Below are 8,514 nucleotides of genomic sequence, written 5' to 3'. Positions count from 1 at the left end.
TTTTCAGCAGGGGACTTCAAACGAATTGTTGAGTCCACGCCACGTCTAGTTACTGTACTTGACAGGGCAAAAGATGTCCTATTTGTTTTTAGATATCTCATGACTTTTGTCACCTCAGTGTATTTTATAATAGTATCAGATAGATGAATTTTCATCCAATATCTGAGTACAACTTCTAACAATAAGTTCATACAATTTCTTTTATATTGTATCTTATTCCTACAAACTGGTTTTGTGTTCTTTTATTTTCTATCCATAGACTTTTTCCATAGACATCATATCCATAGACTATCCATAGACATCATCCAATATCATGCAATCGAAAATGATTAATATATTTGCATAAACTCGTTAATGAACAACAAAATATACATTCATATCACGATTACCAAAAAAGGATTATATGTAATCATCCTGGTATGTTTTTCTAAATTAATTCAAGGCTATTGATAAAAAATGTATTCACCAAAAAATTACATTGTTTGAATTCTTCAGCAATAATTTCAATAAATTCTATTTTCAGCTCGGATTGAGATAATTGTATTCATTTCTCAAATAAAATATGCTTAGTGAAAGAAAAAAAAAAGACAATGGTTCATTTCTTTATTATTCAGCGATAACGGATAGATAAAAAACAACCACAAAAATGTTCAGATAAAAAATAGAGAAAAAAAATCTATATATGTGATATTAAAAGCACTGAAATGTATGTTTAAATTCTATGGTTCTTTTAATAGAAACATTTATAAAAACTGAAAGAGTTATTGATAACAGAAAGAATTAATGATATAATTCTATTCTATTTTTAATCCTCGACCTACACAACAGCCGAAAAGCATGATTGTGTCTTTATTTGATCAAACAAATCTCTGCTGATAAAACAAGATGCATATAATCGTATGCATGCATTGACCCTCTTCAGGATTAACCGTTTGATAGAGAGCTACCAAATTTGGTGCAAATGCACTTTGAAGAGTGGAAATGTGCACGACGGAGCGATCTTTCTGAAATTTTAAATAGAGTTTTAATTAATTAAAAATTAAATTGAATTTCCCTATTTTTCAGCGATAATATGAGAAAATATTATTGTAAAAAATAATTTTTATATTATTTCAAAATTTCAAAAATTATTTATTAATGATACAGACTGATTTAGCGCGCAAACTGTTTTTCAATTTTGGCAAGTTTTTTTATATCCCCCCCCCCCCTAATTTTTAACAGTAGATTTCCATGTTGCAATAAAATTCAAATCGTTTTCATTGTTTCATCCAATATTTAATTACGCGACTTTCTTTCATTCTTGAAGGCTAAAGAAGAAAAATTTTGTCTTATTATTTTTAACATGACATTCTACATGAAGAAATGGAATTGCATTCTTATAAAAGACAATATGCAATTTTAAATAGATTATCCAGACGCTTAAATTTTTAATAGCATTAACTCACGGGACTCGACTCCATTAGGATGTTCGTAAACAAAATAAGCAGACTAGTTTGTTAAATTAAGATTGTTTTAATATTTTCCACAATCTGCTGCTTAAAAAATTCTTTGTTGAGGTATCTTGAACATCAAATTGAGCATAAAGTAGTTAACTAAGAGTAAACACAATCAATATTCATGGTATTGGTCGCCAAAGGCGACTAGTGAATAATAAGATATATGTTGTTAATTTAGAGTTTAGCGCTATAGGGAGGTAATTTGTAAGTCTTACTTTGTAATATTGAACATATGATGAATGATCTGAATGGAATTATAGCACCAGTGACTAAAATACAAGGACAACACCAGAGCCGGGGGTCCTTGTATTTTATTCATTGATGTACTAGTGTACTTTAGTCATTGGTCAGTACTACACCAATAAGAAAAAGTTTGATACTTAATAAAAAAAAATTACACGATACTCGTATAACCAGAGGATCTTCCATGGAATCAGGAATAGATACAAAAGCAGTTAGAAAGAATACAATTTTCTGTCAACTTCTTTCAATTCATTCCTTTCAATTTGTTTTATTTTAATTAAAATACTTCTTTTTAAAATTTTTTAAATTTAATAAAAAATTTTAAAAAGATAATCAGTTTTTAAAAATTATTCTATTTAAACTTCACCCTGCACTTGTTTCATAATTAAGAAAATAAATTTAATTAAAATAAAGAAAAGAACTTGGAAATATGACAGTTTTGATATTTGATCTGAATTTTGACATGTATGATAATTTTACAAACGTTTTGAAATTCTTTAAAGAAAAAAAGAAGGTATTTATTTATTTGAAAACGTCTGTTCATTAGATTTCGATTATTTAGAAATTTTTATATTCCAACAGAATACTTTTTTTTTTTACTATTCTCTAATCAAATCATTGATCAAAACTGTTCTATACATACATCTGTATTTAGCATTTCATATCACAAGATATCCTCAGACAATGATTGAAGTAGTTAAAAAATATGTGTATTTGAAAATCTGAACATAAATCTTTACACACCAAAGATTATTGTTTGGCATACAAAAGGCATTGTTTCACCGCTGACGCTTAGTTATATGATTAAAATATCAAGCCATTATTTGTTTAGAGCTTTTCCAAAGAATTTCTGTATTCAAAGACGTAATCATGAACCAGTGATATAAATTTATGGATGTTATCTTGACTTACGAAAGTAAGTATTTATATTTATGTTTGTGTCTGAAATCCGGACAATCCAGAAAAATCTATAGCATAAATATATCCATAAATTTAGCACCCAGGTGACAAAATGAGTTTCGAAACCCATATTTTAAAACTGTGTATAAGACAATCTTTTATTTAATATTTTGAGACTCTTGGATGAATTTTTTATGAAGTATTAATTTATATGTAGTATCGTTTCTAATAATTATAGAAAGAATGATCGAATAATCTTTTCAAAATAGAAAGAATAAATATTTGTCATTCTAAAAAAGGCTTTAATTTATTAAATTTTAAAAAAATTTTAAAAACAAGTCCAGAAACTTTTTGTGAACTAAAACTAAAATTGTGGCATCCAACATTTTACTTTCGTTAGCTTTTCTAAAATTTTTTGAGATAATTATTCAAACATCTTTTCCCTAATTTCTAACAAGAACGTTCAACTTGCTCCTTTTCATTGATTTGCACTTCATTGCTTTTTTTTTTTATATAAATTCAAAGACTTTTCTTTGCAGATTTATAGATAGGGAGAAATTTTGTTCCTTGGCTATCAAAGGCAAGAAGTGAGATGCCCTCCTGAGTGAGAGTTAGAGAGGGGAGGGAGAGTATCATATGGAAAGTGAGAGTATGATAAATTCATGAAGTGAACCGTGAATTTATCATACTGAGGGAAATGCAAGAAATGCCGTGTATTGTCAAGATTCATTGAGCATTGTCGAGCATAAAGTACAAATATCTCTAGTTATAGAGCACATATTATTGTGCTCTATAACTAAACAGTAAACAAACTAAACATTAAGATTAAGATGATGTAGCATTTGCATTACTCTTATCTTCTCTTTTGGATACTAGATGGTGATGCCTGATTAGGCCATCCCATATGTCATCCCATAGTGCATTGCGATTGTAATTAGAATGGGATGTGATGCTGAACTGTGAAGCCGCTCGCGCGAATGTCTTGTCTTTGTGCTTGTTTAGTGTGTGAATGTGATTATTAAAAGAAATGTTCCTAAAAACATTCGTCCTGTTGCTTCCTGCATGGATCATAATAATCTACATATCACCACACACTTCAAATAAAAATCAACTAACGAAATTGAAAAAGAAATCATATGTGTTCGGTTCTTCATCCTTTAAAGGCACCACATGAAAAGCGAAAAACAAATTAATTTTTAAAAAAAGAACTGTGGCTTCCACTGGATAAAAACAGACAAAAAAAAAAAACAAAACCCGAGAGTAGATGCACTTGCATTAAAGGAATGTATTGTGGAAAAGAAGCTATCGATTTTAATATTTTCATCCACAAATCATTGATTAATTTAAGGTAAGGATAAAAAAATTGTTCTACATATATGACAATTCAAATAGGAAAATATAGAAGAGGCAAGATATATTTTTAGTATATTTACAAATCTTGATGTGAAAAACTGTATTGGTGTTTTTTTTATATATATAAATCAAGTTTTGACGGAACATCACGGTTGTTTTGCTCTTTACTAACAATGATTTTTAAATAAATATGATGAATGCAAACGTAGAATCACACACATACACACACACTGCTCAGCATTGTGTGTGTGAGAGAGAGCGTGTGTGCGTGAACGTGTGTATGTGAGAGTGTGTGCGCATGTGTGTATTCGAATCAATTTGCGACGTCTTCAATCACCTGCGGTATCCATGTTTTATGTTTACGGCTTGCTTTAACAGCAAAGCTGCCTGTTTTCTCGAAATGTTTGACACAAGGTGTTATTGAACCCGTACGCAAAGAGCTCTGCTCTCGATATAAGCGAAGCGCTTTGGCAGTGTTATTGCTGAGTTCGTAAAATAACTTTAGTAGCAACGCACGCTCCGGCAAAGAGAGGACCATCGTCATGGCCTAAGGATGTTCGGAACCTGTATACTTTTTAACTGTTACGAACGACCTTTTGTTCGCCTATTATACAAATTTTGTTCTCCAGTACAGCTCGCAATGTCGAATATTCGAATTTACATCTAGCTAATGAAATTTATGTTTTAGTGATGAAATAATTTATTACAGATACCTCGTATTCTGATCTTTATGATTTAATACGAAGACACTAACACAAGGACGACGAAAACACAGACGACAAATATCTAAAGTCGAGACGAAGATAGGACAGCCCACAGAAGCACACTAAAGCAAATAATAGCCCTCAAGTAGTAATCGACCGCAGCACACAAAGCGGCATGACAGAATTCAGCAGGATAGAGAATCCTCGGAGCTTCGCTCTTCGGTCTCTCCAACCGGCTGAACTTCTCATTCTCCCTCGCTTTAGCTATATCCAACTGCTGACTCACTACCACACGACTGGCTACTCCACACACAACTTGATGCTGCTTCCACAATAGACAACAGGAATCGACACACAGATCGGTTCAGCTATAGCTTGGGCTCTACACAACGCTGGCACTCCGCCGTTGCTTCGCTATCCTCTCGACGACTCCTTACTTATCTACAACTCCGACTACGCTTCAGATCTGGTTTCCTTGCAGCTTGAGACTCCCGGGCCTTTTATAGCTCCCGGTAGGCGGAACGAGAAGGTTCTGGATGTACTTCAGTTCCTATTGGATGGATCGCCAAAATTCTCGATGTTTCCAGCAATATCCATTTTGTCGCCAAACTCTGGGGTTACTGGCTCGGCACCCGAGCAGCATCCAATACAGATGATGGTAAATCAGCCTTTCCGGTGATCGAACTAACCGTGCTGGGAAGCAACATTACTAGTTTATAACAATATACATCATATAGACTTCATAACTTTATGAGTATACGACCAAACCACTACATTCTCCGAGTGGCTGTTTGGTGTGGTTTCACCGCGTCCTTCATTCTGACCCCTTTCTTTTGTGAAGAGCATTGTCCTGTAACCGGTTGAAAAACCTGTTCTGCCATTGCGGAAGGGTATTTTACGCTTTTGCAAGACCATGTTCAGCCTGCGTTATACAGGTATACATGTAGGATGATGCCACATTTCATGTTGCTTGTTTCGTCAAAACGTTCCTCTTAAACGCATTCACTGAGGACCGGGGGATAAGTTTAGGATGTAAAATTAAGTGGCCCTCACGATTGCCAGATTTTACTCTAGATGTGGGGATACCTAACGGCTCATGTGTACTGAGGAGTTAGCTGAAAGATGACATTCAAAGGGTCGGAGGTGGCATCGATGCCGATATGTTACACTCAGCTGTAATAGGCATAGTTAGTGGCATAGTACATAGTAGTGGTTAGTAGTTAGTACATAGGCATAAGCACTTGCTTAATACCTTATAGTACATATGTTGAACATATTTTGCTTTAAAATAAAATGTGCTTTGTTAAGTTAGTGTGCTCTATTTTCTTGATGTGCATAAAGCATCTTAGCTTGCACATGTGAGCAGCATCTATCAGTCATTTTAAGATACATTATTTTAATTAGAAAAAAATCCAAAGACTTTCTGGACTTATTCCTGCAAACCGAATATTTTTTCAAGCATTACTTTTTTTTCATTATAATTTTTTGAAGCTTGCACGAATTTATGACGCACCTGGTATTTACCGTTTCACATATTCTGACAAACAGAATAACTAATGAGGTTGTAATACAAATACTTTTAATATGTATTCCCTACAATGTTACGATATGCAATAAAGGCCGAGATACTAAATAATTTCTTCGTGAAAAACTGAAAATATAAAGATAATTTTCTTATCTAGTCTAATTAGTATTTCAAGCGCACAAGATTAATATGTTTTATCGTGTCCTTCAAACATTTGCATTCCATTATAGATAAGCAATTGATTTTTGTAATAGCTGTTTAAGCAAGCCTCGAGCGTTATGCTAATTCTTTAGCCAGAAAGGAGAAATATTCTTCTTCGAAAGAAAAAAAAAATGTTGAGGGGGGGGGGGAATAATAAGCACATAATTAATATTTCGAGATATACGTGAGTAGAACACTGACTGTAGGGAACAAAATTATTGTTATCACTTTAAATTTTTAAGTAGAAAAAGGAAGTCTTTTGGGTTTTAAAAAAATAATTTTATCATAATCAGATGATGAATATAATTTTTTTAAAATGTGTAAAATAGTAAGTAAAAAAAAAAAAAAAAAAAAAATGAGTAGAGTGTTGGGGTTTCAGGACAGTGAAAATTTGAGGAGTGAGTTAGAATTCCGCTCACTAAAATACGAGGATAGGTGTGAAGAAAGTAACATTTTTCATTTTTCGAAGCATCCGATATTTTTGACGTTTTATCAGCATAAAAGTGCTATTTGAGCTTACAAAAAAATATCACGAAATATTTGATATCTCTACTAATAATTAAGAAGAATGCTGCCTCGAGCATGCATACTTGTTAATATTATAAGGAAGATATCAGTGCGTTACAAAATCACTTGAGAAAAGATTAAATTTTCACCGACTAGGAAAATTCACAGGTGACAAAACTTACAAATCACAAGAATTTTGCATCAATTAAGCCAATAAGGTTTCTATGTTTTGTTGTATTATAAAGATCCATTAAAATGCAATCCTGATTCATTTATTTACTTTCTACAAAATCGTTAATCTAAAATCAATATTTAGGAGATTCAATTTTGTTTCTTAAGTACACAAGTTGGAAAGGTAGATAAAACAAACAGATAAGTGTAGATTAACAAACTTATGTCCCATCACTTGTTTTCCTTCCTTTTATTCGAGGAATTCTTTCAAAATTAAAAATATGTAAAAGGGAAACAACTGAAAATTCTAAAAATCTTAATAACTGTACAAAAGAAATGTATAAATGAACACCGCGAATTTTACTGCACAGCAGGCATAAAGACAAAAGAAAACATCCAAAACATATTTAAACTAAATTAAAAACTAATTATCAAAAGATAAATATAAATTAAATTTAAAGTGGCAACACATTTTGTCACTATGATTGAAGAAAACTGATTATTGAACATAGGGTTTACTAACCTTTTTAATAATGAATTTAATATTCAATGACAATTTCTATTTTGTTTGCTAGTGAAGTCAACAAATCAAAAAGAGTTAATTCAATCTTCGTTAATTGTGGTTCTCAATTATTTTTTAAACATCCTGTATCCCTTCAATTTCGAAGGCAATATCCGTTTCCAGATAGCGAAAATTTGGGCTGGGCACTTACTCTATTGTGTATTCTAAGGCCTTTAGAATTAATTCAGAGATTTTTTTTTTTAAGTATTAGCTTAACATTATATCCCAAGATGTTAAAACAAGTTCATTATGCGAATCTCAATGATCTTATCATTTACAGAAAGAGTTAAATATTTCGCAAGACAGTTATAAAACAGTAATTATTTAAAAAAATATATAAAGTTTTTTGAAAATCTGTACTTGAAATTACATAGTTTCTCTAAAAACTATATTATAATATTTAAGAATACATTGAATTCATTTACAAGCTAATTTTTCAATAAATCATAAGCTCTGAGAAACTTATATAATCCTCATGTCATCAAAAAAGTAAATGTAAAGTGATATAAAAAATATTCTTTATCGTTTTAATGTAAAAATAATTACATTCATTATTGCTAAATTTTTAAATAACCTGCTTTTTTTTAAAAAAAGTTTGCATCACTAAATTATTTATATTACTTAAATATTAGATTTATTTCCATTCAAAAGAGTCCCAAAATATATCTGTATATGTAACTTACAACTCTATATAAATTTTCTGTGTCATTCATATTTTAATTTAAATTTCACAAATGCACTCTATAAGGTTTTGTTTATTCTATTTAACTGACTTGATTTGCAGATAAATATTAACAATTCAGAGCTATTGCCAAGTGAGGCAAATCATATTTTAGTGAGAACCACCATTCA

This window comes from Argiope bruennichi, chromosome 4 (assembly GCF_947563725.1).
Source record: "Argiope bruennichi chromosome 4, qqArgBrue1.1, whole genome shotgun sequence".
NCBI classification, from domain to species: Eukaryota; Metazoa; Arthropoda; class Arachnida; order Araneae; family Araneidae; genus Argiope; species Argiope bruennichi.
The sequence above is the reverse complement of the archived record's forward strand: the minus strand, read 5'-3'. Positions refer to the sequence as shown.